The following is a 12,180-nucleotide window of genomic DNA, read 5'->3' on the forward strand; positions in this document are numbered from 1 at the left end:
TTCCTGTGTCTGTGTGTTCTCGTTCCATTCCCACCTGTGAGTGAGAACATGCTCCGTGATTTTGAGGCCATTTGCAGCCCGCTCCGCCAGCCGGTGCTCCGAGCTGCAGCAGCTGCCATGCACAACAGCACCACCAGGAGTGTCCTGGGGGCTTTCTTCAGAGGAGGCTGTCAGCATCCTCAAGTTCCAGCCACTTAGCCCCAGTCCTGCTTCAAGAAGCTTTTTCTTTCACCAGAGGCTTCTCAATGGCCTGAAAGCTCGGCTGACTCCCAGGAAGTTTGCTGGGAACACCAGGCTGTCAGTGACATTCGTGGTGCCAAGACTTATGCAGGTTGCACGCATCGGCCACTGTCTGTGCCACGTGCACTGACACCACCTGAGATTCAAACGCCGCACGCGCACGCCGCACGCGCACGCCGCACGCGCACGCCGCACGCCGCACGCGCACGCCGCACGCGCACGCCGCACGCGCACGCCGCACGCGCACGCCGCACGCGCGGCAGTGGCTTGGCTGCCTTGTAACGGCTTGCACGTGCATGCCGCGCGCGCACGCCGCGCGCGCACGCCGCACGCGCGGCAGTGGCTTGGCTGGTTTGTAAGGGCACGTGCATGCGTGCGCGCACGCCGGATGCGTATAACGGTTTGGCTGGCCTGTAACTGCTTGCACGCGCATGCCGCACGTGCGTAATGGCTTGGGTGGCCTGTAATGGCTTGCATGCGCATGCTGCACGCGCGTTAACGGCTTGGCTGGTCTGTAACAGTCGGCATGCGCACACTGCACGTGCGTAACGGCTTGGCTGGCCTGTAGCGCTTGGCTTGGCTTTGCGTTCTTTGCTTGGCTTGGCGTTTGTCGCTTGGATTGACATTTCTTCCTTGGACTGACGTTTCTTCTGTCACGTTGCTTTGTTGGACTTGACCTTTTCTCTCCTGGGTTTGGCATTCCCTTGGGTGGGCCGGGTGTTTTCTTGGGGGGTGGGGTTGGCCCTTCCTGGGGTGGGCGTGGGGTCGCCCCGGGTGGGTGTGGGCTTTCCCCAGGTGGGTGTGGGTTTTCCCTGGGTGGGGTGGGCTGGGCTCCCCTGCTGGGGTTGGCAGGTTTTCTGTTCAAACAGATTAGAAACCCGGAGTTATCTGCTAGTTGGTGAAACTGGTTGGTAGACGCGATCTGCTGGCTACTACCGGCCTCCCCTGGCTGTTAAAAGTAGATGGTGGCTGAGGCTAGTTCAATGCCGGCTTTCTCCTCTGTGAAGAAGCCATTTGGTCTCAGAAGCAAGATGGGCAAGTGGTGCCGCCACTGCTTCCCCTGGTGCAGGGGGAGCGGCAAGAGCAACGTGGGCACTTCTGGAGACCACGACGACTCTGCTATGAAGACACTCAGGAGCAAGATGGGCAAGTGGTGCCGCCACTGCTTCCCCTGGTGCAGGGGGAGCGGCAAGAGCAATGTGGGCACTTCTGGAGACCACGACGACTCTGCTATGAAGACACTCAGGAGCAAGATGGGCAAGTGGTGCTGCCACTGCTTCCCCTGCTGCAGGGGGAGCGGCAAGAGCAAAGTGGGCCCTTGGGGAGACTACGACGACAGCGCTTTCATGGAGCCGAGGTACCACGTCCGTCGAGAAGATCTGGACAAGCTCCACAGAGCTGCCTGGTGGGGTAAAGTCCCCAGAAAGGATCTCATCGTCATGCTCAAGGACACTGACATGAACAAGAAGGACAAGCAAAAGAGGTAACCAGGCCTGGGCTGGGAGGAGGTGGGATGTGGGAGGATGATGGGGACATACCCTCCTGGCAGGGGAGGAGGGGAGCCTGGTTTTCTTGCCTCCGCAGGCCTCACACCACCCTGGATGTGGAAACCTCAGAGAGTTCAGGGCACAGGCCCCTTTATGAGCAGCAACACAAAAACAAAACTTTAGCTGATTTCCAATCAAAGTATAATTTCCCTCCTAGAACACTAATAGACTGTTTTGAAGTGATCTAACTCGCAACATTGTCGATGCAGCAGATTATTTTTAATGTACAGATTTTAAAACAATGTTCTATACATTAAAAAAGTGTATATTGAGAACTAAGAATGAAGCCCCATAACACATCAACTTCAGGGCTAAATATTCTTCAAATAAAATCCAGTATGGATTTTATATCAATGTACACTATGTAAATATGTTCTTTACTGAGTAATCTTAGAAGGAAACTGAAATGGGAAGATGGTTCTTGTGCTTGAATAGGAAGATTGAATTTTCTTAAGATGTGAGCTTTTTGGCTGGGCGTGGTGGCTCACACCTGTAATCCCAGCACTTTGGGAGGCTGAGGAGGGCAGATCATGGGGTCAGGAGATCGAGACCATCCTGGCTAACACGGTGAAACCCCATCTCTACTAAAAAATATTAAAAAAATTAGCTGGGCGCGGTGGCAGGCACCTGTAGTCCCAGCTACTCAGGAGGCTGAGGCAGGAGAATGGCGTGAACCCGGGAGGCGGAGCTTGCAGTGAGCTGAGATCACGCCACTGTACTCCAGCCTGGGAGACAGAGCAAGACTCCGTCTCAAAAAAAAAAAAAAAAGTGAGCTTTTTCTGTTTATCACTTTTACTTCAGCCAAATAAAAATAGCAGTTTTAGAGTTTTTAAATTACACATGCTGTCTTTTATTATTGTGATAAGTTAATTTTTTTGTAGCAGAATGGACAAAGGCTTGCTTTTCCAGATGTCAAAATGTGCATGTTATTTATTTCCACAAATTGTTTACTAACAGCTGAAAAGACATCAATGAATAAAACAGAATAGGAAATTTAGAAATACCCAAATATATGTAGGAATTTAGCGCTTGATAATGGTGATGTTTTGTATTATTTAAAAAAGATGGATTGTTCATAATTCATTTTTGGAGAAAACTAGCTAGATGTTTATATCACAAAAATCAGAGTATAGATTAAAAATTTTAAATATACAAAAAGAGAAACATACCAGAAGAAAACACAAGTGCCTATTTATATATGCAGATATATATATATATATATATATATTTTTTTTTTTTGATGGAGTCTCACTCTGTTGCCCAGGCTGGAGTGCAGTGGTGCAATCTCGGCTCACTGCAACCTCTGCCTCATAGGTTCAAGCAATTCTCTGCTTCAGCCTACTGAGTAGCTGGGATTACAGGCGCCTGCCACCACGCCTGGCTAATTGTTTTGTATTTTTAGTAGAGATGGGGTTTCACCATCTTGGCCAGGCTGGTCTTGAACTCCTATCCTCGTGATCCACCCACCTTGGCCTCCCAAAGTGCTGGGGTTACAGGCGTGAGCCACCATGCCTGGCCTATATATGCAATAAAATAAGCACATTTTAAAATTGGGCAAAGTACTTTTTTGCATATCTACCAGTGACCTATGTGCATAGGAAAAGATAGCATTCCTGGTAGAAGAAGAAATTTAAGTTAGAAGAGGAATGAAATACTGTTTTCTATTTAAGTTAGAGGAGGAATGAGAGGCTAGGTGCAGTGGCTTACGCCTGTTACCCCAGCACTTTAGGAGGCTGAGGCAGGTGGATCATGAAGTCAGGAGTTTGAGACCAGCCTGGCCAGTGTGGTGAAATCCTGTCTCTACTAAAAATACAAAAAATTAGCCGGGCGTGGTAGTGGGCGCCTGTAGTCCCAGCTACTCGGGAGGCTGAGGCAGGAGAATGGCGTGAACCCGGGAGGCGGAGCTTGCAGTGAGCCGAGATCGCGCCACGGCACTCCAGCCTGGGCGACAGAGCGAGACTCCGTCTCAAAAAAAAAAAAAAAAAAAAAAGAATTAGCTGGGCATGGTAGCATGCACCTGTAATCCCAGCTACTCAGGAGGCTGAAGCAAGAGAATTGCTTGAACCAGGGAGGTGGAGGTTGCAGTGAGCCGAGATCGTGCCACTACATTCCGGCATGGGTGACAGAGTGAGACCCCATCTAAAAAAAAAAAAAAAAGGAATGAAATACTGTTTTCTATCCACAAAGTTTGTGAGGATGAATAACAGTGGTACTTATATAGTTGTTTAAAGTTTAAGTTGCTGCAGCTTTTCAAACAGGCACTTTAGTGGTAAGAACCACATTTTAAAAATGTTATGCTTTTTACTCATCAGTTCCATTATACTGAAATATCTTTACCAAATAGATGTCTGTTTTTCTTAGTATTGCTTAAAATAGCAGTGTATTTAGAAAAGCCCATATAAAGATTTCATGAAAAAATTTCAGTGCATCCATAGGACGGAATAATATGTAGCTATTGAGGGTGTCAGTACATAGAGATATGTCGACATGCAAAGATGTACTTTGCTATAGCAAGTGAGAAAAAAATCAGTTTGTTACACATATACATGAACAGAATCTGCTCTTGTGTTAGCTGAAAATATGTAGAAAATATAATCAAACTTGTTTCTGGGGATTTGTAAATGAAGTTTTTCCTTTTATCTGTGATTTCTGCAATGAACATCTGAACTTTTAGTTTAAGTTCATTAGTAATGACCTAATCCTTGGGAAGAGAAGGAATATGCTTCTTGCATAGATGCAAATAATTTCTCACATTCTATTATTTATTTTTATTTCTGTGGTTGGCTATCTTCTGTGAACTTTTACCTTCTTCAGAAGTAGAGGGATTGTGTTTACCTGTTCCTGTAGATTTTATTGTATATAGATTTTATTACATAATTACCTTTTCATTATATATAGATTAACATGTAAAAAGTATGAATTAATCATTTTAGTTGAGTTATATATTTATGAAAATTAAAATAGCAAATATAAATGATTATTACTATTGCAAATGTATTGCCCTACTCTATAGGAGTTTTCTTTAAAAATATTGAACTCCCAAGCTGTGTTCATCCATTTTTTTCAATCCGTTTAGTCATCAGACATAAGCCAGACACCTATTATGGGGCAGGCATATTCTACTATCTCTCAGGATCCTTCCATCTTTGAAAACATTTATGTTTGCCTGCTGGGCTTGAGCAAGCTGAGAGATTTAAAATTGGGGCATTAGGACTTAATCTCAGTTGAAGCTTTTCCTCCCTCCTTTCAAACAGAAGCATTTCTGAAGGTAGAAAATAGTAAAAGACAACCCTTAACTGCCCTTTTGAAAATGTATAAGTCTTGGATAAAGACTGTTTTAGTTGTTTTAAGAACTAAAATGTGGTACATAAACAGCATGGAATACTATGCAGCCATAAAAGAAGGAACGAGAGCCTGTCCTTTGCAGGAACATGGATGGTGTTGAAAGCCATTATCCTTAGCAAACTAACATAGGAAGAGAAAACCAAATACTGCATGTTCTCACTTATAGGTGGGAGCTAAATGATGAGAACACACAGATACCTAGAGGGAAGCAACACACACTGGGGCCTATCAGAGGGTGGAGGGTGGGAGGAGGGAAAGAAGCAGGAAACAGAATGAACGGGTACTGGGCTTAACACCTGGGTAATGAAATAATCTGTACAACCAACCCCATTGGTGCACGTTTACCTATGTAACAAACCTGCACATCCCGCACATGTACCCCTGAATGTAAAAGTTGAAAAAAGCTCCACAAATAGTTTCATAAATCCGTTTTAAAAAGAGAAAATTTATAACAGTCTTAAATCCTAATATGAATGATTGGAAATATCTGATGTACATACATTGTATAAATCTAAGTATTGAAAAAAATGAGCCCATGCTATTCATTTGAATTCCAAGTTTTCTTTGGCTTAAAGTTCATTGAAAACCAAAGTAAGAATTGGTTTATCTTAGAAATTTGTTTTTGTTTTCACTTCAGCTCTCTTATTCCATAGTACTTTTAAGAACTAAAATTTAAATGCTGGTCATCTGACTGGAACCGCCCCAGACCTGTTATATTATAACATATTCTACTTAATGTAAGGCACCAGAGATTGTATGATGCCCCATTATTTTATGCCTCAATAAGAGAATTATTTAAATGCCGCCAATTATAGTAAATCATGAATTGTAAGTGGTATTTCAGTGGAGACAACATGGAGACAATGATCATCTTAGAATCACTAAAATACAATGTTACCTGTAATATTTAAAACACACCTGAAAGTGTGGGTATAATTGTATCATCTCACTTAATTCAAATGTTGTCTTTAGTGGTATTAGTAAAAATTATAATATCTAACAATTATTGAGCTGTTATTTGTGTTAGGAACTATTCTGTATCTTTTGTGCAGTCTCATTTAAGCATTACAGTGGTTTCCTGTGAGAAAGCTACTATTTTCATTCCTATTTTATTGATGAGGAAACTGAGACCCCAAAAGGCTAAGCAACAGCCAGAAAGTGACAGAGCTTCAAGTAGGATTCCAGCCCAAGTTGAATGTCATCCAAGGGCTATGCTCTTTGTATTCATATAGGCTGCTCTTTCATTAATACAGTGAGTAATGAGAGATAATAAATCATGTGCTTTTTTCATGGGAAAGTTAAATGTTTGTTTTGAAGGCAGAGCAATAGCAGGCTATTCAGTGTTTGCAATTATGTGTATCATTGATATGGCTGTAGCTAGTGCACTACAATTTCCTAAAAAGTCTTCTCACTCTCATAGGACTGCTCTACATCTGGCCTCTGCCAATGGAAATTCAGAAGTAGTAAAACTCCTGCTGGACAGACGATGTCAACTTAATATCCTTGACAACAAAAAGAGGACAGCTCTGACAAAGGTATGCAGTAGCCAACTATGTCAGCGTGAGGTGGGTTTGATTTCAATACATAGCATAAAAATGAGTTTTCTCCTTTAAATATAACTAGTTGGTGAAAGCTGTGGAATGTTATTTTGAAATCCTAGGATTTGTAATTTGTTTATGGTGTAATACTGACAGGCCGTACAATGCCAGGAAGATGAATGTGCGTTAATGTTGCTGGAACATGGCACTGATCCAAATATTCCAGATGAGTATGGAAATACCGCTCTACACTATGCTATCTACAATGAAGATAAATTAATGGCCAAAGCACTGCTCTTATATGGTGCTGATATCGAATCAAAAAACAAGGTGTAGATCTACCAGTTTTATCTTCAAAATACTGAAATGCATTCGTGTTAACATTGACCTGTGTAAGGGCCAGTTTTCCGTATTTGGAAGCTCAAGCATAACCTGAATGAAAATATTTTGAAATGACCTAATTATCTAAGATTTTATTTTAAATATTGTTACTTTCAAAGAAGCATGAGAGGGTAGAGTTTTTTTTTTAATGCACTTGCGGTAAATACTTTTTTTTGAAAACACTGAATTTGTAAAAGGTAATACTTACTATTTTTCAATTTTTCCCTCCTAGGATTCTTTTCCCCTAATGAATGTAAAATGGCAAAATTTGCCCTGAAATAGGTTTTACATGAAAACTCCAAGAAAACTTAAACATGTCTCAGTGAATAGAGATCCTGCTTCTTTGGCAAGTTCTTAAAAAACAGTAATAGATACGAGGTGATGCACCTCTCAGTGGCAAGGCTTAAGATATTTCTGATTGCTCATGAGGCAGAAGTGGAAAGGGAAAAAGAGAGCAATCAGAAATATCAGGGCCGGGTCAAATGGTATTTCTAGTTCTAGATCCCTGAGGAATCGCCACACTGACTTCCACAATGGTTGAACTAGTTTACAGTCCCACCAACAGTGTAAAAGTGTTCCTATTTCTCCACATCCTTTCCAGCACCTGTTGTTTCCTGACTTTTTAATGATTGCCATTCTAACTGGTGTGAGATGATATCTCATTGTGGTTTTGATTTGCATTTCTCTGATGGCCAGTGATGATGAGCATTTTTTCATGTGTTTTTTGGCTGCATAAATGTCTTCTTTTGAGAAGTATCTGTTCATGTCCTTCGCCCACTTTTTGATGGGGTTGTTTGTTTTTTTCTTGTAAATTTGTTTGAGTTCATTGTAGATTCTGGATATTAGCCCTTTGTCAGATGAGTAGGTTGCGAAAATTTTCTCCCATGTTGTAGGTTGCCTATTCACTCTGATGGTAGTTTCTTTTGCTGTGCAGAAGCTCTTTAGTTTAATTAGATCCCATTTGTCAATTTTGGCTTTTGTTGCCATTGCTTTTGGTGTTTTGGACATGAAGTCCTTGCCCACGCCAAAGGACTATAAATCATGCTGCTATAAAGACACATGCACACGTATGTTTATTGCGGCATTATTCACAATAGCAAAGACTTGGAACCAACCCAAATGTCCAACAATGATAGACTGGATTAAGAAAATGTGGCACATATACACCATGGAATACTATGCAGCCATAAAAAATGATGAGTTCATATCCTTTGTAGGGACATGGATGAAATTGGAAACCATCATTCTCAGTAAACTATCGCAAGAACAAAAAACCAAACACCGCATATTCTCACTCATAGGTGGGAATTGAACAATGAGATCACATGGACACAGGAAGGGGAATATCACACTCTGGGGACTGTGGTGGGGAGGGGGGAGGGGGGAGGGATAGCATTGGGAGATATACCTAATGCTAGATGACGAGTTAGTGGGTGCAGCGCACCAGCATGGCGCATGTATACATATGTAACTAACCTGCACAATGTGCACATGTACCCTAAAACTTAAAAGTATAATTAAAAAAAAAATAAAGTGGAATTAGTACAGGGGAAAAAAAAAAAAAAAAAAAGAAATATCAGGGCCAATTTGGAAATTAGGCAATAGAGGGAAAAGACCATGAAGAGGTTGTGTGTGTGTGGTGGTGTTGTTGTTGTTCATTTATTTGTTTCCTTTGTATGGTGAGACAAAGTTCTCTTTGATTTTAGAGAATGACAGTTTTCAGTTTGGGAGAGGGAGTTAGTGGGTTGTAAACTGCCTAGAGATTAATTTTAGGCGGCCTCTGAGGAACCAGATTGGCAGTGAATAGGTGGGTAATGTAAGGGGAAACCCTTGAGCAGGGGGAATATCAGTAATTATAACTGACTTAGTATCCTATTCTGGTAGAAATGGCCAATTAGAGCCTCAGCTCTGCTTTCAAATCTAGAGTGTCTGGATGGGAAGGTGGAAGATAAATGAGTAACAAGATCAAGTTGGATTTTGAGTTGACTAGACCCTGTTGTGTTACTGGGAAAAATTATGTGGTGTTTTCAGCAAATGGGTCTCTCTCCTACTCTTTACTCTTTTTGGCCAAATCTTCAAATGAGAAAGGGAATTGGTTATGTGGGTGGTGAGAAATGAGACTGAAGTAATTGTCTATTGCACTAGCTTTCAGCTAGAATTGTGCATCCCAGTAACCTGAGGACAAATTTTAAATAATCAACAAGTCTAGGCTTTTTCCTGAAGATTTTGATACAGTAAGTCTAATAAAGCTTGGATATGTATATTTAAAAATGTTTCCTTGAAGCCAGGCATGTTGGTGCATGGCTGTAGTCCCAACTGTTAGGGAGGCTGAGGTGGGAGGATTGCTTGAGTTCAGGAGTTCAAGTCTAGCCTTGTCAACATAATGAGACCCTGTCTCTAACAACGACAGCAACAATAACAACAGCAACAATTTTCTCAAAATCTGGATACACTCCTGCTTAAGAACCACTGAATACATAAATGTAATATATAAATTCTTATATCTCAGAAACTTAAGGTATGTCTAGAAGAGTTGGAGTTGGATATGTGCTGATTTCTTTAAATCTTTCCTTTCCAATAACATTAATCTGACTTTTTTTTTTTTTTTTTTAGATTGGGTCTCACTCTGTTTCCCAGGCTGGAGTGCAGTGGTGTGATCACAGCTCACTGCAACCTCGACCTCCCGAAGCTCAGATGGTCCTCCAACCTCAGTTTTTTCTTTCTTTCTTTCTTTTTTTTCTTTTTTTCTTTTTTTTTTTTTTTTTTTTTTTTAGTAGAGAGGTTTTTGCCATGTTTCTCAGGCTGGTCTTGAACTCCTGGGCTCAAGCAATTCATCCCCCTCAGCCTCCCAAAGTGCTAGGATTACAGGTGTGAGCCACCATTCCTGGCCTAGTCTGACTTTTATCTCTGTGGTTGAGACATTAAAATGAATATTATTGGTAGTATCTATCAGGTTACAGAATAATATATTTTCCTTTCTACCATCAGTTATTCACTGCCATTCAGAAGGTCTTTAGTAGTTTGCTGTGAGCAGTCTTTCAATAAGTAGCGGATGGCCCTCTCAGGATTTTGTGTCTCTTTGTTCAATCATTCAAGTGCTTAGGTCAGTAAGTCATTAAGAGCAGAGTTTTCTCAATTGGAATTAAGCAAATTCCAAACTGTTTTTTATCAATTGAAGCTGTGTTATGGACTGTCCAGTGTGTCTCTTTAAGTATGTAGAGCTTTGGCATAATCAGCATGGCAGTTTTAAACACTTAAAACCATGGAGTTATTAAGAATACAGATAGGAATTCTGTTAATTTAGTTTCAGTAGTCCTATGAACTGATTATTTAGTAACAATCTGGGAAAATTAAATATAAATAGATTTTAAATAAATAAATGTTGGAAAATTTTTTCAGATGGGCAGTGTGAGTTTTAATAGCAATTTTTGTTGCATGTTGGAGGTTGAACTTTCAATAAAACATGAAACTAAAGAAATATTTTACATGCAAATTCTTGCTTTATACGCAATTTGTCTTAGGGTTGAGGATATAGAAACAAAAGATACAGCCCCTGCCCTCAAGAAGCTCTTTGTTTAGATGGGAAAAAATATTATCATCCAATAATACCATGTCAAATGCTGGGTTAGAAGCAAAGAGCCTTGGAAGCAGTAAATGTTTAAAGTGAGTTTTTGAGATGAGTAGAGTTACTGTGGTGAGGCAGAGAAGGGGTGTTTCCAAGGAAAGGAGCAGCGTGTGGGAAAGCACAGAAGAGTGAGAAGGAAGCGACTACATTTTATTTACTTTCCATGCGTGTAAGTCCATAAGATCTTATATAAAGTTTCCACTTCGGTTGAGGAATATGTACTTTTTTGAATTACATACGTTTTTGCTTTATATTGTTTTGCAGCATGGCCTCACACCACTGTTACTTGGTGTACATGAGCAAAAACAGCAAGTGGTGAAATTTTTAATCAAGAAAAAAGCTAATTTAAATGCACTGGATAGATATGGAAGGTATAGTTCTTTCTTTTAATCTGTGTGTTCTAGATGGATAGCAGTCACTCAAGTTATAAATATTAAATTAATAAGATTAATGTATACTTATTGGGATTTAGTGATCAGTATGAACACATATCAGTTAGGTAGAAAAACAATTATTTGGACTGGGCAACATAAAAGTTTGAGTAGGATTCATCTTTTATTATATTGACTGATGTTATTTGCTATGTGATGTTTTTGGTTACATGATCTTATGTTAGCTAAAGGGATTTCATATTTTATGAAGTTTGAACTTTAACTTTTAGTTTACTTTATGACTCAGTATTGAACTTCTTAACCCTTTCTAATAGTTTTTAACCTGTGTCTTACATGCTTTTCCACTAAATACGCTGTATTAAACATAAATAGGGGTTGAAAATCCTTTTGTCTTTTCAATGATTCTGCCTTAAGTTGCTTTCTTTGAAGAATATTAATGATAGCTTATCCCTGCATGACAATTAATTGCTGTTCCCACATACTGTGGGTTCAACAGCTTTTTTCCTTATTTCCAGTGTATTTTGATGTTTTTATTTTTAATTGGTATGGAGAGAGGGAGTGAAGATAGTTTTAAGTGGATACACTTTTCCTTTAATGAAGACAAGCCGTAGGTGGGTGATAAAGAGAAAAGAGCTAGGCTTTAGATTCACACAATACTGGGTTTAATTCCTAACTTTCTTACTTGCTAGGTGTGTGACCTTGGGAACGTTATTTACCACCAAATATGTTGTCATATATGAAAAGCAGGAGAATATATCCTTCAAAGTTGGCTGTGCATAAGAAAGATACATGTGGCATTTAATTCAGTGCCTAGCACATGCTTATTGGCATCATTAACTGAAACTCCTGTGACTACTATTCTTACCATTATTATTAATCTTACTTGCTTTCAGCATGCAGAGAGCTCTTATTTATTTTACCCCCTAGCTGATTTTCTATTACAGCATATCAGTCTAGGGAAGCTGTGGTGAAATCTTCACTTAAATCTTTGTTCATTTCAGATAAGTGGCCCTAATATTGTTTCTTGTCCATCAAAGGACTTTAAATTAGTAGCTTCTGCTATGCAATACCCCACTGAGATAAGAGGGTTTTTTTTTTTTTGGTCCCTTCCT

At 40.4% G+C, this 12,180-nt stretch overlaps 1 pseudogene; it reads left to right on the plus strand.

Moving 5' to 3' along the window:
• LOC112439084 (POTE ankyrin domain family member E-like) overlaps nucleotides 1-12,180 on the plus strand; it is a 115,743-nt pseudogene that overhangs the window by 66,242 nt on the left and 37,321 nt on the right.

The sequence above is a fragment of the Pan paniscus genome, chromosome 16, assembly GCF_029289425.2.
Source record: "Pan paniscus chromosome 16, NHGRI_mPanPan1-v2.0_pri, whole genome shotgun sequence".
NCBI classification, from domain to species: Eukaryota; Metazoa; Chordata; class Mammalia; order Primates; family Hominidae; genus Pan; species Pan paniscus.